We start from the raw sequence: 24,102 nt of genomic DNA, 5'->3' as shown, positions 1-24,102 counted from the left end.
TACCGGCTGTAGCATACACCAATTTTTTATTTATTTTTTCATAAGAATTAACTGAAAGATTCAGTATTGCCTCAATTATCAAGCCTGTCAGTAACTGCAGTTTGCATAAATTAAATATTGCATAAATTAAATATTACCAGTATTGCGGAAAAAGTAAATCCGAACACACACACAAGTAGGGCTTGAAGTTTTCAGGTTTTATTTTTAATCAGGTGAAGTCCCTTTAAACAAATTGAGCTGATTCTGTTTTATAATTAAACTCAGAAAAAGCTGTTAATTACAAAACAATCTTTGTTTTTACCTTCATATCTTGCCTGAGCCTAATTCTGGTCCTCTTAATTTTATTTCAAACAGAGCTGACAAAATACGTAATTTGTTCATTCCCGATCCTACTTTTAACTCGCATTTCATTTTTGCAGTCGCCTAATTTAACGCTGTGTTTTTGTTTATTTATTTATTTATTATTATTATTATTATTATTATTATTATTATTTATTTATTTATTTATTTATTTATTTATTTATTTATTTCTTTCTTAGCAGCCGCTCTTATCCTGGGTGACTTACAGTCGTAAACAAAAATACATTTCAAGGATCACAGTACAAGTAATAATACGGTTAAGAGCAAGATAAATACAATGACTTTGGTTCTAGCAAGTACAAGTACGATTCAAGAAAAATACGATTTTCCCCACTAGTTTAACAGAGATGTCCTGAAAGATTTTTTGAAGCATAAAAATGAATACCTAGTGCGGAGTGTACAGTGATAGCAACTCCTTCGGGCACCTGCTCTGAGTATTTCGCCAAACATACCACAAAGCATTTTGGGATATTGGAGGATACACAAAACATGTAGTTTGGTATTACAGCGTCCACACTTCTGATAAACCGCACTACCTGATGCGATCTAATTAGAACCGGACTCGAGACTACCTCCTGAGGTGGTCTCGAGTACGATATTAAATGCTGCGTAGTGTGGACGCAAACCGTATTTAGCACTTTTAAGCCGGCTTAAACGCAACTAATACGGTTTAAAGGCATAGTGTGGACAGGGCCTTTGTTTTACATTCAATGGAGTTCATATTAGAGTGAAGCTATGGTCGCATTGCTGAGTAAGGAGTAACCATAAAACAAGGCACATGCTAATAGTATGTAGTTTTTAAATCAATACAACTGTAGCAGCACCATAAGATAACAAATTGTTGTGCTGTGAGTTGAATCTTAATGGAAACATTTAATAAAAAATTACATTTAACCAATCTCGGACATAACATGTAAAAAGGAATATCAGAGTGTCCCCTTATATTTATAGAAATTGACTTGGAAAGCATCTTCACTGTTACCATGAAGAATACGTAACATGAAAATGATGACTGTCATAAGAATGCAAAGCATGGCGCTTCTTAAATAATCTGTCAAAGACGTCTGACAAGGCAAGCTGTGGCTTTTAATTTAATATATTAAAAAATAAAGTAACAACCACTTTTCTAGGGTGAGCTCAAGCAAACCAACCTTTGCTAAACCCTTTGAAGGACCGAGTGTTTTTCAGTGGGATGCTCCCCCCATGACCAGACATTTTTTGGCTGTATTTGACTCTCTTCCAATAAAAACAAAATGCACTAAAAAATGTGTTACAGTGGCATCTTGGACTTGGTGTCCTTGTTTTCAGAACATTTTGGGGAACGTTATAACGTACTTCAGAAACCATAAAGCTTCTCTCTTTTTTTCAACACTATATTTTGTATTTAGTTTAATTTCTTGAAATAAAAAACGTTAAGCATTTTCTGATTATTATCTATTTCGCTTAGTGTTTTCAAAGAGATACATGTATAACAATGTGTTATTTTATTACTTGACGGACCTTATACAATACTTCTTGAATGTTTTGTTGAAAAATATTGCTGCGGGACACAAGGTAAAAAATAACTAGCCATTGATAGGTTGCATTTCTGAAACTGCAGCTCGGCACCGTTGGTTGTGCTTGGCAGAAAAGGGCATAGCTGGAATAGGCTAGTGAGTTGGGGGTATAGCTCAGTGGTAGAGCTTTTGACTGCAGATCAAGAGGTCCCCGGTTCAAATCCGAGTGCCCCCTTTTTTTCTAAATTAAAATACAAAATGCACGTTAACATTTTTTATTTCAGCTAGAAGCAAAAAATAGTGTTTCAAAGACAGCAACAAGGTACAGACAGGGTTTGAAGACGTGATCCTCAATTTACGGGACCAAACACCTTACCACTTGGCCACCGCACCCTTTACAACTGGAGAAATTAGAAGCTTGGCCTCTCTTGAGAAGGCCGCCTGGGAAGGCAATCTGGCTGGCCAGTTTAATATAAAAAAGAGTTCCTGTTGGAGCTCAAACCACAAACCTTTCGGTTAACAGTGAACGCCAAGGATGGCAACATAGTCACGGAAAATATTTAAAAAGACAACAGTGGTCTCCAGATGTATTTAAAATACAAACATAAAATAGGTTGCCAGAAATATATTATCAATAGAAATTAGTAAATTCTATTTTGCAAATAGTATTTTTTTTTTAATACTTGACACCATCTACCGGCTGTAGCATACACCAATTTTTTATTTATTTTTTCATAAGAATTAACTGAAAGATTCAGTATTGCCTCAATTATCAAGCCTGTCAGTAACTGCAGTTTGCATAAATTAAATATTGCATAAATTAAATATTACCAGTATTGCGGAAAAAGTAAATCCGAACACACACACAAGTAGGGCTTGAAGTTTTCAGGTTTTATTTTTAATCAGGTGAAGTCCCTTTAAACAAATTGAGCTGATTCTGTTTTATAATTAAACTCAGAAAAAGCTGTTAATTACAAAACAATCTTTGTTTTTACCTTCATATCTTGCCTGAGCCTAATTCTGGTCCTCTTAATTTTATTTCAAACAGAGCTGACAAAATACGTAATTTGTTCATTCCCGATCCTACTTTTAACTCGCATTTCATTTTTGCAGTCGCCTAATTTAACGCTGTGTTTTTGTTTATTTATTTATTATTATTATTATTATTATTTATTTATTTATTTATTTATTTATTTATTTCTTAGCAGCCGCTCTTATCCTGGGCGACTTACAGTCGTAAACAAAAATACATTTCAAGGATCACAGTACAAGTAATAATACGGTTAAGAGCAAGATAAATACAATGACTTTGGTTCTAGCAAGTACAAGTACGATTCAAGAAAAATACGATTTTCCCCACTAGTTTAACAGAGATGTCCTGAAAGATTTTTTGAAGCATAAAAATGAATACCTTGTGCGGAGTGTACAGTGATAGCAACTCCTTCGGGCACCTGCTCTGAGTATTTCGCCAAACATACCACAAAGCATTTTGGGATATTGGAGGATACACAAAACATGTAGTTTGGTATTACAGCGTCCACACTTCTGATAAACCGCACTACCTGATGCGATCTAATTAGAACCGGACTCGAGACTACCTCCTGAGGTGGTCTCGAGTACGATATTAAATGCTGCGTAGTGTGGACGCAAACCGTATTTAGCACTTTTAAGCCGGCTTAAACGCAACTAATGCGGTTTAAAGGCATAGTGTGGACAGGGCCTTTGTTTTACATTCAATGGAGTTCATATTAGAGTGAAGCTATGGTCGCATTGCTGAGTAAGGAGTAACCATAAAACAAGGCACATGCTAATAGTATGTAGTTTTTAAATCAATACAACTGTAGCAGCACCATAAGATAACAAATTGTTGTGCTGTGAGTTGAATCTTAATGGAAACATTTAATAAAAAATTACATTTAACCAATCTCGGACATAACATGTAAAAAGGAATATCAGAGTGTCCCCTTATATTTATAGAAATTGACTTGGAAAGCATCTTCACTGTTACCATGAAGAATACGTAACATGAAAATGATGACTGTCATAAGAATGCAAAGCATGGCGCTTCTTAAATAATCTGTCAAAGACGTCTGACAAGGCAAGCTGTGGCTTTTAATTTAATATATTAAAAAATAAAGTAACAACCACTTTTCTAGGGTGAGCTCAAGCAAACCAACCTTTGCTAAACCCTTTGAAGGACCGAGTGTTTTTCAGTGGGATGCTCCCCCCATGACCAGACATTTTTTGGCTGTATTTGACTCTCTTCCAATAAAAACAAAATGCACTAAAAAATGTGTTACAGTGGCATCTTGGACTTGGTGTCCTTGTTTTCAGAACATTTTGGGGAACGTTATAACGTACTTCAGAAACCATAAAGCTTCTCTCTTTTTTTCAACACTATATTTTGTATTTAGTTTAATTTCTTGAAATAAAAAACGTTAAGCATTTTCTGATTATTATCTATTTCGCTTAGTGTTTTCAAAGAGATACATGTATAACAATGTGTTATTTTATTACTTGACGGACCTTATACAATACTTCTTGAATGTTTTGTTGAAAAATATTGCTGCGGGACACAAGGTAAAAAATAACTAGCCATTGATAGGTTGCATTTCTGAAACTGCAGCTCGGCACCGTTGGTTGTGCTTGGCAGAAAAGGGCATAGCTGGAATAGGCTAGTGAGTTGGGGGTATAGCTCAGTGGTAGAGCTTTTGACTGCAGATCAAGAGGTCCCCGGTTCAAATCCGAGTGCCCCCTTTTTTTCTAAATTAAAATACAAAATGCACGTTAACATTTTTTATTTCAGCTAGAAGCAAAAAATAGTGTTTCAAAGACAGCAACAAGGTACAGACAGGGTTTGAAGACGTGATCCTCAATTTACGGGACCAAACACCTTACCACTTGGCCACCGCACCCTTTACAACTGGAGAAATTAGAAGCTTGGCCTCTCTTGAGAAGGCCGCCTGGGAAGGCAATCTGGCTGGCCAGTTTAATATAAAAAAGAGTTCCTGTTGGAGCTCAAACCACAAACCTTTCGGTTAACAGTGAACGCCAAGGATGGCAACATAGTCACGGAAAATATTTAAAAAGACAACAGTGGTCTCCAGATGTATTTAAAATACAAACATAAAATAGGTTGCCAGAAATATATTATCAATAGAAATTAGTAAATTCTATTTTGCAAATAGTATTTTTTTTTTAATACTTGACACCATCTACCGGCTGTAGCATACACCAATTTTTTATTTATTTTTTCATAAGAATTAACTGAAAGATTCAGTATTGCCTCAATTATCAAGCCTGTCAGTAACTGCAGTTTGCATAAATTAAATATTGCATAAATTAAATATTACCAGTATTGCGGAAAAAGTAAATCCGAACACACACACAAGTAGGGCTTGAAGTTTTCAGGTTTTATTTTTAATCAGGTGAAGTCCCTTTAAACAAATTGAGCTGATTCTGTTTTATAATTAAACTCAGAAAAAGCTGTTAATTACAAAACAATCTTTGTTTTTACCTTCATATCTTGCCTGAGCCTAATTCTGGTCCTCTTAATTTTATTTCAAACAGAGCTGACAAAATACGTAATTTGTTCATTCCCGATCCTACTTTTAACTCGCATTTCATTTTTGCAGTCGCCTAATTTAACGCTGTGTTTTTGTTTATTTATTTATTATTATTATTATTATTATTTATTTATTTATTTATTTATTTATTTATTTCTTAGCAGCCGCTCTTATCCTGGGCGACTTACAGTCGTAAACAAAAATACATTTCAAGGATCACAGTACAAGTAATAATACGGTTAAGAGCAAGATAAATACAATGACTTTGGTTCTAGCAAGTACAAGTACGATTCAAGAAAAATACGATTTTCCCCACTAGTTTAACAGAGATGTCCTGAAAGATTTTTTGAAGCATAAAAATGAATACCTAGTGCGGAGTGTACAGTGATAGCAACTCCTTCGGGCACCTGCTCTGAGTATTTCGCCAAACATACCACAAAGCATTTTGGGATATTGGAGGATACACAAAACATGTAGTTTGGTATTACAGCGTCCACACTTCTGATAAACCGCACTACCTGATGCGATCTAATTAGAACCGGACTCGAGACTACCTCCTGAGGTGGTCTCGAGTACGATATTAAATGCTGCGTAGTGTGGACGCAAACCGTATTTAGCACTTTTAAGCCGGCTTAAACGCAACTAATGCGGTTTAAAGGCATAGTGTGGACAGGGCCTTTGTTTTACATTCAATGGAGTTCATATTAGAGTGAAGCTATGGTCACATTGCTGAGTAAGGAGTAACCATAAAACAAGGCACATGCTAATAGTATGTAGTTTTTAAATCAATACAACTGTAGCAGCACCATAAGATAACAAATTGTTGTGCTGTGAGTTGAATCTTAATGGAAACATTTAATAAAAAATTACATTTAACCAATCTCGGACATAACATGTAAAAAGGAATATCAGAGTGTCCCCTTATATTTATAGAAATTGACTTGGAAAGCATCTTCACTGTTACCATGAAGAATACGTAACATGAAAATGATGACTGTCATAAGAATGCAAAGCATGGCGCTTCTTAAATAATCTGTCAAAGACGTCTGACAAGGCAAGCTGTGGCTTTCAATTTAATATATTAAAAAATAAAGTAACAACCACTTTTCTAGGGTGAGCTCAAGCAAACCAACCTTTGCTAAACCCTTTGAAGGACCGAGTGTTTTTCAGTGGGATGCTCCCCCCATGACCAGACATTTTTTGGCTGTATTTGACTCTCTTCCAATAAAAACAAAATGCACTAAAAAATGTGTTACAGTGGCATCTTGGACTTGGTGTCCTTGTTTTCAGAACATTTTGCGGAACGTTATAACGTACTTCAGAAACCATAAAGCTTCTCTCTTTTTTTCAACACTATATTTTGTATTTAGTTTAATTTCTTGAAATAAAAAACGTTAAGCATTTTCTGATTATTATCTATTTCGCTTAGTGTTTTCAAAGAGATACATGTATAACAACGTGTTATTCTATTACTTGACGGACCTTATACAATACTTCTTGAATGTTTTGTTGAAAAATATTGCTGCGGGACACAAGGTAAAAAATAACTAGCCATTGATAGGTTGCATTTCTGAAACTGCAGCTCGGCACCGTTGGTTGTGCTTGGCAGAAAAGGGCATAGCTGGAATAGGCTAGTGAGTTGGGGGTATAGCTCAGTGGTAGAGCATTTGACTGCAGATCAAGAGGTCCCCGGTTCAAATCCGAGTGCCCCCTTTTTTTCTAAATTAAAATACAAAATGCACGTTAACATTTTTTATTTCAGCTAGAAGCAAAAAATAGCGTTTCAAAGACAGCAACAAGGTACAGACAGGGTTTGAAGACGTGATCCTCAATTTACGGGACCAAACACCTTACCACTTGGCCACCGCACCCTTTACAACTGGAGAAATTAGAAGCTTGGCCTCTCTTGAGAAGGCCGCCTGGGAAGGCAATCTGGCTGGCCAGTTTAATATAAAAAAGAGTTCCTGTTTGAGCTCAAACCACAAACCTTTCGGTTAACAGTGAACACCAAGGATGGCAACATAGTCACGGAAAATATTTAAAAAGACAACAGTGGTCTCCAGATGTATTTAAAATACAAACATAAAATAGGTTGCCAGAAATATATTATCAATAGAAATTAGTAAATACTATTTTGCAAATAGTATTTTTTTTTTAATACTTGACACCATCTACCGGCTGTAGCATACACCAATTTTTTATTTATTTTTTCATAAGAATTAACTGAAAGATTCAGTATTGCCTCAATTATCAAGCCTGTCAGTAACTGCAGTTTGCATAAATTAAATATTGCATAAATTAAATATTACCAGTATTGCGGAAAAAGTAAATCCGAACACACACACAAGTAGGGCTTGAAGTTTTCAGGTTTTATTTTTAATCAGGTGAAGTCCCTTTAAACAAATTGAGCTGATTCTGTTTTATAATTAAACTCAGAAAAAGCTGTTAATTACAAAACAATCTTTGTTTTTACCTTCATATCTTGCCTGAGCCTAATTCTGGTCCTCTTAATTTTATTTCAAACAGAGCTGACAAAATAAATAATTTGTTCATTCCCGATCCTACTTTTAACTCGCATTTCATTTTTGCAGTCGCCTAATTTAACGCTGTGTTTTTGTTTATTTATTATTATTATTATTATTATTATTATTATTATTATTATTATTATTATTTATTTATTTATTTATTTATTTATTTATTTATTTATTTATTTCTTAGCAGCCACCCTTATCCTGGGCGACTTACAGTCGTAAACAAAAATACATTTCAAGGATCACAGTACAAGTAATAATACGGTTAAGAGCAAGATAAATACAATGACTTTGGTTCTAGCAAGTACAAGTACGATTCAAGAAAAATACGATTTTCCCCACTAGTTTAACAGAGATGTCCTGAAAGATTTTTTGAAGCATAAAAATGAATACCTAGTGCGGAGTGTACAGTGATAGCAACTCCTTCGGGCGCCTGCTCTGTGTATTTTGCCAAACATACCACAAAGCATTTTGGGATATTGGAGGATACACAAAACATGTAGTTTGGTATTACAGCGTCCACACTTCTGATAAACCGCACTACCTGATGTGATCTAATTAGAACCGGACTCGAGACTACCTCCTGAGGTGGTCTCGAGTACGATATTAAATGCTGCGTAGTGTGGACGCAAACCGTATTTAGCACTTTTAAGCCGGCTTAAACGCAACTAATACGGTTTAAAGGCGTAGTGTGGACAGGGCCTTTGTTTTACATTCAATGGAGTTCATATTAGAGTGAAGCTATGGTCGCATTGCTGAGTAAGGAGTAACCATAAAACAAGGCACATGCTAATAGTATGTAGTTTTTAAATCAATACAACTGTAGCAGCACCATAAGATAACAAATTGTTGTGCTGTGAGTTGAATCTTAATGGAAACATTTAATAAAAAATTACATTTAACCAATCTCGGACATAACATGTAAAAAGGAATATCAGAGTGTCCCCTTATATTTATAGAAATTGACTTGGAAAGCATCTTCACTGTTACCATGAAGAATACGTAACATGAAAATGATGACTGTCATAAGAATGCAAAGCATGGCGCTTCTTAAATAATCTGTCAAAGACGTCTGACAAGGCAAGCTGTGGCTTTCAATTTAATATATTAAAAAATAAAGTAACAACCACTTTTCTAGGGTGAGCTCAAGCAAACCAACCTTTGCTAAACCCTTTGAAGGACCGAGTGTTTTTCAGTGGGATGCTCCCCCCATGACCAGACATTTTTTGGCTGTATTTGACTCTCTTCCAATAAAAACAAAATGCACTAAAAAATGTGTTACAGTGGCATCTTGGACTTGGTGTCCTTGTTTTCAGAACATTTTGGGGAACGTTATAACGTACTTCAGAAACCATAAAGCTTCTCTCTTTTTTTCAACACTATATTTTGTATTTAGTTGAATTTCTTGAAATAAAAAACGTTAAGCATTTTCTGATTATTATCTATTTCGCTTAGTGTTTTCAAAGAGATACATGTATAACAACGTGTTATTCTATTACTTGACGGACCTTATACAATACTTCTTGAAGGTTTTGTTGAAAAATATTGCTGCGGGACACAAGGTAAAAAATAACTAGCCATTGATAGGTTGCATTTCTGAAACTGCAGCTCGGCACCGTTGGTTGTGCTTGGCAGAAAAGGGCATAGCTGGAATAGGCTAGTGAGTTGGGGGTATAGCTCAGTGGTAGAACATTTGACTGCAGATCAAGAGGTCCCCGGTTCAAATCCGAGTGCCCCCTTTTTTTCTAAATTAAAATACAAAATGCACGTTAACATTTTTTATTTCAGCTAGAAGCAAAAAATAGTGTTTCAAAGACAGCAACAAGGTACAGACAGGGTTTGAAGACGTGATCCTCAATTTACGGGACCAAACACCTTACCACTTGGCCACCGCACCCTTTACAACTGGAGAAATTAGAAGCTTGGCCTCTCTTGAGAAGGCCGCCTGGGAAGGCAATCTGGCTGGCCAGTTTAATATAAAAAAGAGTTCCTGTTTGAGCTCAAACCACAAACCTTTCGGTTAACAGTGAACGCCAAGGATGGCAACATAGTCACGGAAAATATTTAAAAAGACAACAGTGGTCTCCAGATGTATTTAAAATACAAACATAAAATAGGTTGCCAGAAATATATAATCAATAGAAATTAGTAAATACTATTTTGCAAATAGTATTTTTTTTTTAATACTTGACACCATCTACCGGCTGTAGCATACACCAATTTTTTATTTATTTTTTCATAAGAATTAACTGAAAGATTCAGTATTGCCTCAATTATCAAGCCTGTCAGTAACTGCAGTTTGCATAAATTAAATATTGCATAAATTAAATATTACCAGTATTGCGGAAAAAGTAAATCCGAACACACACACAAGTAGGGCTTGAAGTTTTCAGGTTTTATTTTTAATCAGGTGAAGTCCCTTTAAACAAATTGAGCTGATTCTGTTTTAGAATTAAACTCAGAAAAAGCTGTTAATTACAAAACAATCTTTGTTTTTACCTTCATATCTTGCCTGAGCCTAATTCTGGTCCACCTAATTTTATTTCAAACAGAGCTGACAAAATACGTAATTTGTTCATTCCCGATCCTACTTTTAACTCGTATTTCATTTTTGCAGTCGCCTAATTTAACGCTGTGTTTTTGTTTATTTATTTATTATTATTATTATTATTATTATTATTATTATTATTATTATTAATTAATTATTTATTTATTTATTTATTTATTTATTTATTTCTTAGCAGCCGCCCTTATCCTGGGCGACTTACAGTCGTAAACAAAAATACATTTCAAGGATCACAGTACAAGTAATAATACGTTTAAGAGCAAGATAAATACAATGACTTTGGTTCTAGCAAGTACAAGTACGATTCAAGAAAAAAACGATTTTCCCCACTAGTTTAACAGAGATGTCCTGAAAGATTTTTTGAAGCATAAAAATGAATACCTAGTGCGGAGTGTACAGTGATAGCAACTCCTTCAGGCGCCTGCTCTGAGTATTTCGCCAAACATACCACAAAGCATTTTGGGATATTGGAGGATACACAAAACATGTAGTTTGGTATTACAGCGTCCACACTTCTGATAAACCGCACTACCTGATGCGATCTAATTAGAACCGGACTCTAGACTACCTCCTGAGGTGGTCTCGAGTACGATATTAAATGCTGCGTAGTGTGGACGCAAACCGTATTTAGCACTTTTAAGTGGCTTAAATGCAACTAATACGGTTTAAAGGCATAGTGTGGACAGGGCCTTTGTTTTACATTCAATGGAGTTCATATTAGAGTGAAGCTATGGTCGCATTGCTGAGTAAGGAGTAACCATAAAACAAGGCACATGCTAATAGTATGTAGTTTTTAAATCAATACAACTGTAGCAGCACCATAAGATAACAAATTGTTGTGCTGTGAGTTGAATCTTAATGGAAACATTTAATAAAAAATTACATTTAACCAATCTCGGACATAACATGTAAAAAGGAATATCAGAGTGTCCCCTTATATTTATAGAAATTGACTTGGAAAGCATCTTCACTGTTACCATGAAGAATACGTAACATGAAAATGATGACTGTCATAAGAATGCAAAGCATGGCGCTTCTTAAATAATCTGTCAAAGACGTCTGACAAGGCAAGCTGTGGCTTTCAATTTAATATATTAAAAAATAAAGTAACAACCACTTTTCTAGGGTGAGCTCAAGCAAACCAACCTTTGCTAAACCCTTTGAAGGACCGAGTGTTTTTCAGTGGGATGCTCCCCCCATGACCAGACATTTTTTGGCTGTATTTGACTCTCTTCCAATAAAAACAAAATGCACTAAAAAATGTGTTACAGTGGCATCTTGGACTTGGTGTCCTTGTTTTCAGAACATTTTGGGGAACGTTATAACGTACTTCAGAAACCATAAAGCTTCTCTCTTTTTTTCAACACTATATTTTGTATTTAGTTTAATTTCTTGAAATAAAAAACGTTAAGCATTTTCTGATTATTATCTATTTCGCTTAGTGTTTTCAAAGAGATACATGTATAACAACGTGTTATTCTATTACTTGACGGACCTTATACAATACTTCTTGAATGTTTTGTTGAAAAATATTGCTGCGGGACACAAGGTAAAAAATAACTAGCCATTGATAGGTTGCATTTCTGAAACTGCAGCTCGGCACCGTTGGTTGTGCTTGGCAGAAAAGGGCATAGCTGGAATAGGCTAGTGAGTTGGGGGTATAGCTCAGTGGTAGAGCATTTGACTGCAGATCAAGAGGTCCCCGGTTCAAATCCGAGTGCCCCCTTTTTTTCTAAATTAAAATACAAAATGCACGTTAACATTTTTTATTTCAGCTAGAAGCAAAAAATAGTGTTTCAAAGACAGCAACAAGGTACAGACAGGGTTTGAAGACGTGATCCTCAATTTACGGGACCAAACACCTTACCACTTGGCCACCGCACCCTTTACAACTGGAGAAATTAGAAGCTTGGCCTCTCTTGAGAAGGCCGCCTGGGAAGGCAATCTGGCTGGCCAGTTTAATATAAAAAAGAGTTCCTGTTTGAGCTCAAACCACAAACCTTTCGGTTAACAGTGAACGCCAAGGATGGCAACATAGTCACGGAAAATATTTAAAAAGACAACAGTGGTCTCCAAATGTATTTAAAATACAAACATAAAATAGGTTGCCAGAAATATATTATCAATAGAAATTAGTAAATACTATTTTGCAAATAGTATTTTTTTTTTAATACTTGACACCATCTACCGGCTGTAGCATACACCAATTTTTTATTTATTTTTTCATAAGAATTAACTGAAAGATTCAGTATTGCCTCAATTATCAAGCCTGTCAGTAACTGCAGTTTGCATAAATTAAATATTGCATAAATTAAATATTACCAGTATTGCGGAAAAAGTAAATCCGAATACACACACAAGTAGGGCTTGAAGTTTTCAGGTTTTATTTTTAATCAGGTGAAGTCCCTTTAAACAAATTGAGCTGATTCTGTTTTATAATTAAACTCAGAAAAAGCTGTTAATTACAAAACAGTCTTTGTTTTTACCTTCATATCTTGCCTGAGCCTAATTCTGGTCCTCTTAATTTTATTTCAAACAGAGCTGACAAAATACGTAATTTGTTCATTCCCGATCCTACTTTTAACTCGCATTTCATTTTTGCAGTCGCCTAAGTTAACGCTGTGTTTTTCTTTATTTATTTATTATTATTATTATTATTATTATTATTATTATTATTATTATTTATTAATTATTTATTTATTTATTTATTTATTTCTTAGCAGCCGCCCTTATCCTGGGCGACTTACAGTCGTAAACAAAAATACATTTCAAGGATCACAGTACAAGTAATAATACGGTTAAGAGCAAGATAAATACAATGACTTTGGTTCTAGCAAGTACAAGTACGATTCAAGAAAAATACGATTTTCCCCACTAGTTTAACAGAGATGTCCTGAAAGATTTTTTGAAGCATAAAAATGAATACCTAGTGCGGAGTGTACAGTGATAGCAACTCCTTCAGGCGCCTGCTCTGAGTATTTCGCCAAACATACCACAAAGCATTTTGGGATATTGGAGGATACACAAAACATGTAGTTTGGTATTACAGCGTCCACACTTCTGATAAACCGCACTACCTGATGCGTTCTAATTAGAACCGGACTCGAGACTACCTCCTGAGGTGGTCTCGAGTACGGTATTAAATGCTGCGTAGTGTGGACGCAAACCGTATTTAGCACTTTTAAGCCGGCTTAAACGCAACTAATACGGTTTAAAGGCATAGTGTGGACAGGGCCTTTGTTTTACATTCAATGGAGTTCATATTAGAGTGAAGCTATGGTCGCATTGCTGAGTAAGGAGTAACCATAAAACAAGGCACATGCTAATAGTATGTAGTTTTTAAATCAATACAACTGTAGCAGCACCATAAGATAACAAATTGTTGTGCTGTGAGTTGAATCTTAATGGAAACATTTAATAAAAAATTACATTTAACCAATCTCGGACATAACATGTAAAAAGGAATATCAGAGTGTCCCCTTATATTTATAGAAATTGACTTGGAAAGCATCTTCACTGTTACCATGAAGAATACGTAACATGAAAATGATGACTGTCATAAGAATGCAAAGCATGGCGCTTCTTAAATAATCTGTCAAAGACGTCTGACAAGGCAAGCTGTGGCTTTCAATTTAATATATTAAAAAATAAAGTAACAACCACTTTTCTAGGGTGAGCTCAAGCAAACCAACCTTTGCTAAACCCTTTGAAGGACCGAGTGTTTTTCAGTGGGATGCTCCCCCCATGACCAGACATTTTTTGGCTGTATTTGACTCTCTTCCAATAAAAACAAAATGCACTAAAAAATGTGTTACAGTGGCATCTTGGACTTGGTGTCCTTGTTTTCAGAACATTTTGGGGAACGTTATAACGTACTTCAGAAACCATAAAGCTTCTCTCTTTTTTTCAACACTATATTTTGTATTTAGTTGAATTTCTTGAAATAAAAAACGTTAAGCATTTTCTGATTATTATCTATTTCGCTTAGTGTTTTCAAAGAGATACATGTATAACAACGTGTTATTCTATTACTTGACGGACCTTATACAATACTTCTTGAAGGTTTTGTTGAAAAATATTGCTGCGGGACACAAGGTAAAAAATAACTAGCCATTGATAGGTTGCATTTCTGAAACTGCAGCTCGGCACCGTTGGTTGTGCTTGGCAGAAAAGGGCATAGCTGGAATAGGCTAGTGAGTTGGGGGTATAGCTCAGTGGTAGAACATTTGACTGCAGATCAAGAGGTCCCCGGTTCAAATCCGAGTGCCCCCTTTTTTTCTAAATTAAAATACAAAATGCACGTTAACATTTTTTATTTCAGCTAGAAGCAAAAAATAGTGTTTCAAAGACAGCAACAAGGTACAGACAGGGTTTGAAGACGTGATCCTCAATTTACGGGACCAAACACCTTACCACTTGGCCACCGCACCCTTTACAACTGGAGAAATTAGAAGCTTGGCCTCTCTTGAGAAGGCCGCCTGGGAAGGCAATCTGGCTGGCCAGTTTAATATAAAAAAGAGTTCCTGTTTGAGCTCAAACCACAAACCTTTCGGTTAACAGTGAACGCCAAGGATGGCAACATAGTCACGGAAAATATTTAAAAAGACAACAGTGGTCTCCAGATGTATTTAAAATACAAACATAAAATAGGTTGCCAGAAATATATAATCAATAGAAATTAGTAAATACTATTTTGCAAATAGTATTTTTTTTTTAATACTTGACACCATCTACCGGCTGTAGCATACACCAATTTTTTATTTATTTTTTCATAAGAATTAACTGAAAGATTCAGTATTGCCTCAATTATCAAGCCTGTCAGTAACTGCAGTTTGCATAAATTAAATATTGCATAAATTAAATATTACCAGTATTGCGGAAAAAGTAAATCCGAACACACACACAAGTAGGGCTTGAAGTTTTCAGGTTTTATTTTTAATCAGGTGAAGTCCCTTTAAACAAATTGAGCTGATTCTGTTTTAGAATTAAACTCAGAAAAAGCTGTTAATTACAAAACAATCTTTGTTTTTACCTTCATATCTTGCCTGAGCCTAATTCTGGTCCACCTAATTTTATTTCAAACAGAGCTGACAAAATACGTAATTTGTTCATTCCCGATCCTACTTTTAACTCGTATTTCATTTTTGCAGTCGCCTAATTTAACGCTGTGTTTTTGTTTATTTATTTATTATTATTATTATTATTATTATTATTATTATTATTATTATTAATTAATTATTTATTTATTTATTTATTTATTTATTTATTTCTTAGCAGCCGCCCTTATCCTGGGCGACTTACAGTCGTAAACAAAAATACATTTCAAGGATCACAGTACAAGTAATAATACGTTTAAGAGCAAGATAAATACAATGACTTTGGTTCTAGCAAGTACAAGTACGATTCAAGAAAAAAACGATTTTCCCCACTAGTTTAACAGAGATGTCCTGAAAGATTTTTTGAAGCATAAAAATGAATACCTAGTGCGGAGTGTACAGTGATAGCAACTCCTTCAGGCGCCTGCTCTGAGTATTTCGCCAAACATACCACAAAGCATTTTGGGATATTGGAGGATACACAAAACATGTAGTTTGGTATTACAGCGTCCACACTTCTGATAAACCGCACTACCTGATGCGATCTAATTAGAACCGGACTCTAGACTACCTCCTGAGGTGGTCTCGAGTACGATATTAAATGCTGCGTAGTGTGGACGCAAACCGTATTTAGCACTTTTAAGTGGCTTAAATGCAACTAATACGGTTTAAAGGCATAGTGTGGACAGGGCCTTTGTTTTACATTCAATGGAGTTCATATTAGAGTGAAGCTATGGTCGCATTGCTGAGTAAGGAGTAACCATAAAACAAGGCACATGCTAATAGTATGTAGTTTTTAAATCAATACAACTGTAGCAGCACCATAAGATAACAAATTGTTGTGCTGTGAGTTGAATCTTAATGGAAACATTTAATAAAAAATTACATTTAACCAATCTCGGACATAACATGTAAAAAGGAATATCAGAGTGTCCCCTTATATTTATAGAAATTGACTTGGAAAGCATCTTCACTGTTACCATGAAGAATACGTAACATGAAAATGATGACTGTCATAAGAATGCAAAGCATGGCGCTTCTTAAATAATCTGTCAAAGACGTCTGACAAGGCAAGCTGTGGCTTTCAATTTAATATATTAAAAAATAAAGTAACAACCACTTTTCTAGGGTGAGCTCAAGCAAACCAACCTTTGCTAAACCCTTTGAAGGACCGAGTGTTTTTCAGTGGGATGCTCCCCCCATGACCAGACATTTTTTGGCTGTATTTGACTCTCTTCCAATAAAAACAAAATGCACTAAAAAATGTGTTACAGTGGCATCTTGGACTTGGTGTCCTTGTTTTCAGAACATTTTGGGGAACGTTATAACGTACTTCAGAAACCATAAAGCTTCTCTCTTTTTTTCAACACTATATTTTGTATTTAGTTTAATTTCTTGAAATAAAAAACGTTAAGCATTTTCTGATTATTATCTATTTCGCTTAGTGTTTTCAAAGAGATACATGTATAACAACGTGTTATTCTATTACTTGACGGACCTTATACAATACTTCTTGAATGTTTTGTTGAAAAATATTGCTGCGGGACACAAGGTAAAAAATAACTAGCCATTGATAGGTTGCATTTCTGAAACTGCAGCTCGGCACCGTTGGTTGTGCTTGGCAGAAAAGGGCATAGCTGGAATAGGCTAGTGAGTTGGGGGTATAGCTCAGTGGTAGAGCATTTGACTGCAGATCAAGAGGTCCCCGGTTCAAATCCGAGTGCCCCCTTTTTTTCTAAATTAAAATACAAAATGCACGTTAACATTTTTTATTTCAGCTAGAAGCAAAAAATAGTGTTTCAAAGACAGCAACAAGGTACAGACAGGGTTTGAAGACGTGATCCTCAATTTACGGGACCAAACACCTTACCACTTGGCCACCGCACCCTTTACAACTGGAGAAATTAGAAGCTTGGCCTCTCTTGAGAAGGCCGCCTGGGAAGGCAATCTGGCTGGCCAGTTTAATATAAAAAAGAGTTCCTGTTTGAGCTCAAACCACAAACCTTTCGGTTAACAGTGAACGCCAAGGATGGCAACATAGTCACGGAAAATATTTAAAAAGACAACAGTGGTCTCCAAATGTATTTAAAATACAAACATAAAATAGGTTGCCAGAAATATATTATCAATAGAAATTAGTAAATACTATTTTGCAAATAGTATTTTTTTTTTAATACTTGACACCATCTACCGGCTGTAGCATACACCAATTTTTTATTTATTTTTTCATAAGAATTAACTGAAAGATTCAGTATTGCCTCAATTATCAAGCCTGTCAGTAACTGCAGTTTGCATAAATTAAATATTGCATAAATTAAATATTACCAGTATTGCGGAAAAAGTAAATCCGAATACACACACAAGTAGGGCTTGAAGTTTTCAGGTTTTATTTTTAATCAGGTGAAGTCCCTTTAAACAAATTGAGCTGATTCTGTTTTATAATTAAACTCAGAAAAAGCTGTTAATTACAAAACAGTCTTTGTTTTTACCTTCATATCTTGCCTGAGCCTAATTCTGGTCCTCTTAATTTTATTTCAAACAGAGCTGACAAAATACGTAATTTGTTCATTCCCGATCCTACTTTTAACTCGCATTTCATTTTTGCAGTCGCCTAAGTTAACGCTGTGTTTTTCTTTATTTATTTATTATTATTATTATTATTATTATTATTATTATTATTATTATTTATTAATTATTTATTTATTTATTTATTTATTTCTTAGCAGCCGCCCTTATCCTGGGCGACTTACAGTCGTAAACAAAAATACATTTCAAGGATCACAGTACAAGTAATAATACGGTTAAGAGCAAGATAAATACAATGACTTTGGTTCTAGCAAGTACAAGTACGATTCAAGAAAAATACGATTTTCCCCACTAGTTTAACAGAGATGTCCTGAAAGATTTTTTGAAGCATAAAAATGAATACCTAGTGCGGAGTGTACAGTGATAGCAACTCCTTCAGGCGCCTGCTCTGAGTATTTCGCCAAACATACCACAAAGCATTTTGGGATATTGGAGGATACACAAAACATGTAGTTTGGTATTACAGCGTCCACACTTCTGATAAACCGCACTACCTGATGCGTTCTAATTAGAACCGGACTCGAGACTACCTCCTGAGGTGGTCTCGAGTACGGTATTAAATGCTGCGTAGTGTGGACGCAAACCGTATTTAGCACTTTTAAGCCGGCTTAAACGCAACTAATACGGTTTAAAGGCATAGTGTGGACAGGGCCTTTGTTTTACATTCAATGGAGTTCATATTAGAGTGAAGCTATGGTCGCATTGCTGAGTAAGGAGTAACCATAAAACAAGGCACATGCTAATAGTATGTAGTTTTTAAATCAATACAACTGTAGCAGCACCATAAGATAACAAATTGTTGTGCTGTGAGTTGAATCTTAATGGAAACATTTAATAAAAAATTACATTTAACCAATCTCGGACATAACATGTAAAAAGGAATATCAGAGTGTCCCCTTATATTTATAGAAATTGACTTGGAAAGCATCTTCACTGTTACCATGAAGAATACGTAACATGAAAATGATGACTGTCATAAGAATGCAAAGCATGGCGCTTCTTAAATAATCTGTCAAAGACGTCTGACAAGGCAAGCTGTGGCTTTCAATTTAATATATTAAAAAATAAAGTAACAACCACTTTTCTAGGGTGAGCTCAAGCAAACCAACCTTTGCTAAACCCTTTGAAGGACCGAGTGTTTTTCAGTGGGATGCTCCCCCCATGACCAGACATTTTTTGGCTGTATTTGACTCTCTTCCAATAAAAACAAAATGCACTAAAAAATGTGTTACAGTGGCATCTTGGACTTGGTGTCCTTGTTTTCAGAACATTTTGGGGAACGTTATAACGTACTTCAGAAACCATAAAGCTTCTCTCTTTTTTTCAACACTATATTTTGTATTTAGTTTAATTTCTTGAAATAAAAAACGTTAAGCATTTTCTGATTATTATCTATTTCGCTTAGTGTTTTCAAAGAGATACATGTACAACAACGTGTTATTCTATTACTTGACGGACCTTATACAATACTTCTTGAATGTTTTGTTGAAAAATATTGCTGCGGGACACAAGGTAAAAAATAACTAGCCATTGATAGGTTGCATTTCTGAAACTGCAGCTCGGCACCGTTGGTTGTGCTTGGCAGAAAAGGGCATAGCTGGAATAGGCTAGTGAGTCGGGGGTATAGTTCAGTGGTAGAGCATTTGACTGCAGATCAAGAGGTCCCCGGTTCAAATCCGAGTGCCCCCTTTTTTTCTAAATTAAAATACAAAATGCACGTTAACATTTTTTATTTCAGCTAGAAGCAAAAAATAGTGTTTCAAAGACAGCAACAAGGTACAGACAGGGTTTGAAGACGTGATCCTCAATTTACGGGACCAAACACCTTACCACTTGGCCACCGCACCCTTTACAACTGGAGAAATTAGAAGCTTGGCCTCTCTTGAGAAGGCCGCCTGGGAAGGCAATCTGGCTGGCCAGTTTAATATAAAAAAGAGTTCCTGTTTGAGCTCAAACCACAAACCTTTCGGTTAACAGTGAACGCCAAGGATGGCAACATAGTCACGGAAAATATTTAAAAAGACAACAGTGGTCTCCAAATGTATTTAAAATACAAACATAAAATAGGTTGCCAGAAATATATTATCAATAGAAATTAGTAAATACTATTTTGCAAATAGTATTTTTTTTTTAATACTTGACACCATCTACCGGCTGTAGCATACACCAATTTTTTATTTATTTTTTCATAAGAATTAACTGAAAGATTCAGTATTGCCTCAATTATCAAGCCTGTCAGTAACTGCAGTTTGCATAAATTAAATATTGCATAAATTAAATATTACCAGTATTGCGGAAAAAGTAAATCCGAACACACACACAAGTAGGGCTTGAAGTTTTCAGGTTTTATTTTTAATCAGGTGAAGTCCCTTTAAACAAATTGAGCTGATTCTGTTTTATAATTAAACTCAGAAAAAGCTGTTAATTACAAAACAATCTTTGTTTTTACCTTCATATCTTGCCTGAGCCTAATTCTGGTCCTCTTAATTTTATTTCAAACAGAGCTGACAAAATACGTAATTTGTTCATTCCCGATCCTACTTTTAACTCGCATTTTATTTTTGCAGTCGCCTAATTTAACGCTGTGTTTTTGTTTATTTATTTATTATTATTATTATTATTATTATTATTATTATTATTTATTTATTTATTTATTTATTTATTTCTTAGCAGCCGCTCTTATCCTGGGCGACTTACAGTCGTAAACAAAAATACATTTCAAGGATCACAGTACAAGTAATAATACGGTTAAGAGCAAGATAAATACAATGACTTTGGTTCTAGCAAGTACAAGTACGATTCAAGAAAAATACGATTTTCCCCACTAGTTTAACAGAGATGTCCTGAAAGATTTTTTGAAGCATAAAAATGAATACCTAGTGCGGAGTGTACAGTGATAGCAACTCCTTCGGGCGCCTGCTCTGAGTATTTCGCCAAACATACCACAAAGCATTTTGGGATATTGGAGGATACACAAAACATGTAGTTTGGTATTACAGCGTCCACACTTCTGATAAACCGCACTACCTGATGCGATCTAATTAGAACCGGACTCGAGACTACCTCCTGAGGTGGTCTCGAGTACGGTATTAAATGCTGCGTAGTGTGGACGCAAACCGTATTTAGCACTTTTAAGCCGGCTTAAACGCAACTAATACGGTTTAAAGGCATAGTGTGGACAGGGCCTTTGTTTTACATTCAATGGAGTTCATATTAGAGTGAAGCTATGGTCGCATTGCTGAGTAAGGAGTAACCATAAAACAAGGCACATGCTAATAGTATGTAGTTTTTAAATCAATACAACTGTAGCAGCACCATAAGATAACAAATTGTTGTGCTGTGAGTTGAATCTTAATGGAAACATTTAATAAAAAATTACATTTAACCAATCTCGGACATAACATGTAAAAAGGAATATCAGAGTGTCCCCTTATATTTATAGAAATTGACTTGGAAAGCATCTTCACTGTTACCATGAAGAATACGTAACATGAAAATGATGACTGTCATAAGAATGCAAAGCATGGCGCTTCTTAAATAATCTGTCAAAGACGTCTGACAAGGCAAGCTGTGGCTTTCAATTTAATATATTAAAAAATAAAGTAACAACCACTTTTCTAGGGTGAGCTCAAGCAAACCAACCTTTGCTAAACCCTTTGAAGGACCGAGTGTTTTTCAGTGGGATGCTCCCCCCATGACCAGACATTTTTTGGCTGTATTTGACTCTCTTCCAATAAAAACAAAATGCACTAAAAAATGTGTTACAGTGGCATCTTGGACTTGGTGTCCTTGTTTTCAGAACATTTTGGGGAACGTTATAACGTACTTCAGAAACCATAAAGCTTCTCTCTTTTTTTCAACACTATATTTTGTATTTAGTTTAATTTCTTGAAATAAAAAACGTTAAGCATTTTCTGATTATTATCTATTTCGCTTAGTGTTTTCAAAGAGATACATGTATAACAACGTGTTATTCTATTACTTGACGGACCTTATACAATACTTCTTGAATGTTTTGTTGAAAAATATTGCTGCGGGACACAAGGTAAAAAATAACTAGCCATTGATAGGTTACATTTCTGAAACTGCAGCTCGGCACCGTTGGTTGTGCTTGGCAGAAAAGGGCATAGCTGGAATAGGCTAGTGAGTTGGGGGTATAGCTCAGTGGTAGAGCATTTGACTGCAGATCAAGAGGTCCCCGGTTCAAAACCGAGTGCCCCCTTTTTTTCTAAATTAAAATACAAAATGCACGTTAACATTTTTTATTTCAGCTAGAAGCAAAAAATAGTGTTTCAAAGACAGCAACAAGGTACAGACAGGGTTTGAAGACGTGATCCTCAATTTACGGGACCAAACACCGTACCACTTGGCCACCGCACCCTTTACAACTGGAGAAATTAGAAGCTTGGCCTCTCTTGAGAAGGCCGCCTGGGAAGGCAATCTGGCTGGCCAGTTTAATATAAAAAAGAGTTCCTGTTTGAGCTCAAACCACAAACCTTTCGGTTAACAGTGAACGCCAAGGATGGCAACATAGTCACGGAAAATATTTAAAAAGACAACAGTGGTCTCCAAATGTATTTAAAATACAAACATAAAATAGGTTGCCAGAAATATATTATCAATAGAAATTAGTAAATACTATTTTGCAAATAGTATTTTTTTTTTAATACTTGACACCATCTACCGGCTGTAGCATACACCAATTTTTTATTTATTTTTTCATAAGAATTAACTGAAAGATTCAGTATTGCCTCAATTATCAAGCCTGTCAGTAACTGCAGTTTGCATAAATTAAATATTGCATAAATTAAATATTACCAGTATTGCGGAAAAAGTAAATCCGAACACACACACAAGTAGGGCTTGAAGTTTTCAGGTTTTATTTTTAATCAGGTGAAGTCCCTTTAAACAAATTGAGCTGATTCTGTTTTAGAATTAAACTCAGAAAAAGCTGTTAATTACAAAACAATCTTTGTTTTTTCCTTCATATCTTGCCTGAGCCTAATTCTGGTCCTCTTAATTTTATTTCAAACAGAGCTGACAAAATACGTAATTTGTTCATTCCCGATCCTACTTTTAACTCGCATTTTATTTTTGCAGTCGCCTAATTTAACGCTGTGTTTTTGTTTATTTATTTATTATTATTATTATTATTATTATTATTATTATTATTTATTTATTTATTTATTTATTTATTTCTTAGCAGCCGCTCTTATCCTGGGCGACTTACAGTCGTAAACAAAAATACATTTCAAGGATCACAGTACAAGTAATAATACGGTTAAGAGCAAGATAAATACAATGACTTTGGTTCTAGCAAGTACAAGTACGATTCAAGAAAAATACGATTTTCCCCACTAGTTTAACAGAGATGTCCTGAAAGATTTTTTGAAGCATAAAAATGAATACCTAGTGCGGAGTGTACAGTGATAGCAACTCCTTCGGGCGCCTGCTCTGAGTATTTCGCCAAACATACCACAAAGCATTTTGGGATATTGGAGGATACACAAAACATGTAGTTTGGTATTACAGCGTCCACACTTCTGATAAACCGCACTACCTGATGCGATCTAATTAGAACCGGACTCGAGACTACCTCCTGAGGTGGTCTCGAGTACGGTATTAAATGCTGCGTAGTGTGGACGCAAACCGTATTTAGCACTTTTAAGCCGGCTTAAACGCAACTAATACGGTTTAAAGGCATAGTGTGGACAGGGCCTTTGTTTTACATTCAATGGAGTTCATATTAGAGTGAAGCTATGGTCGCATTGCTGAGTAAGGAGTAACCATAAAACAAGGCACATGCTAATAGTATGTAGTTTTTAAATCAATACAACTGTAGCAGCACCATAAGATAACAAATTGTTGTGCTGTGAGTTGAATCTTAATGGAAACATTTAA

The 24,102-nt window shown here is 35.3% G+C and overlaps 9 non-coding genes across 9 annotated transcripts; all 9 read left to right on the top strand.

The window, feature by feature from the left end:
• The first annotated feature begins 2,019 nt into the window (after positions 1–2,019).
• Positions 2,020–2,091, top strand: trnac-gca (transfer RNA cysteine (anticodon GCA)). Its single transcript has one exon. It is a non-coding gene; the product is annotated as a tRNA-Cys (tRNA).
• A 2,450-nt stretch (positions 2,092–4,541) lies between these two features.
• Positions 4,542–4,613, top strand: trnac-gca (transfer RNA cysteine (anticodon GCA)). The gene has a single exon. It is a non-coding gene; the product is annotated as a tRNA-Cys (tRNA).
• A 2,450-nt stretch (positions 4,614–7,063) lies between these two features.
• Positions 7,064–7,135, top strand: trnac-gca (transfer RNA cysteine (anticodon GCA)). Its single transcript has one exon. It is a non-coding gene; the product is annotated as a tRNA-Cys (tRNA).
• Positions 7,136–9,620: 2,485 nt separating this feature from the next.
• trnac-gca (transfer RNA cysteine (anticodon GCA)) lies at positions 9,621–9,692 on the top strand. Its single transcript has one exon. It is a non-coding gene; the product is annotated as a tRNA-Cys (tRNA).
• A 2,481-nt stretch (positions 9,693–12,173) lies between these two features.
• Positions 12,174–12,245, top strand: trnac-gca (transfer RNA cysteine (anticodon GCA)). Its single transcript has one exon. It is a non-coding gene; the product is annotated as a tRNA-Cys (tRNA).
• Positions 12,246–14,719: 2,474 nt separating this feature from the next.
• trnac-gca (transfer RNA cysteine (anticodon GCA)) lies at positions 14,720–14,791 on the top strand. The gene has a single exon. It is a non-coding gene; the product is annotated as a tRNA-Cys (tRNA).
• A 2,481-nt stretch (positions 14,792–17,272) lies between these two features.
• trnac-gca (transfer RNA cysteine (anticodon GCA)) lies at positions 17,273–17,344 on the top strand. The gene has a single exon. It is a non-coding gene; the product is annotated as a tRNA-Cys (tRNA).
• A 2,474-nt stretch (positions 17,345–19,818) lies between these two features.
• On the top strand, positions 19,819–19,890 carry trnac-gca (transfer RNA cysteine (anticodon GCA)). The gene has a single exon. It is a non-coding gene; the product is annotated as a tRNA-Cys (tRNA).
• Positions 19,891–22,351: 2,461 nt separating this feature from the next.
• trnac-gca (transfer RNA cysteine (anticodon GCA)) lies at positions 22,352–22,423 on the top strand. Its single transcript has one exon. It is a non-coding gene; the product is annotated as a tRNA-Cys (tRNA).
• Positions 22,424–24,102: the final 1,679 nt, after the last annotated feature.

The sequence above is a fragment of the Acipenser ruthenus genome, chromosome 23 (assembly GCF_902713425.1).
Source record: "Acipenser ruthenus chromosome 23, fAciRut3.2 maternal haplotype, whole genome shotgun sequence".
Classification (NCBI taxonomy): domain Eukaryota; kingdom Metazoa; phylum Chordata; class Actinopteri; order Acipenseriformes; family Acipenseridae; genus Acipenser; species Acipenser ruthenus.
Note: the sequence above shows the minus strand (reverse complement) of the source record. Positions and strands in the feature narration are given on the sequence as shown.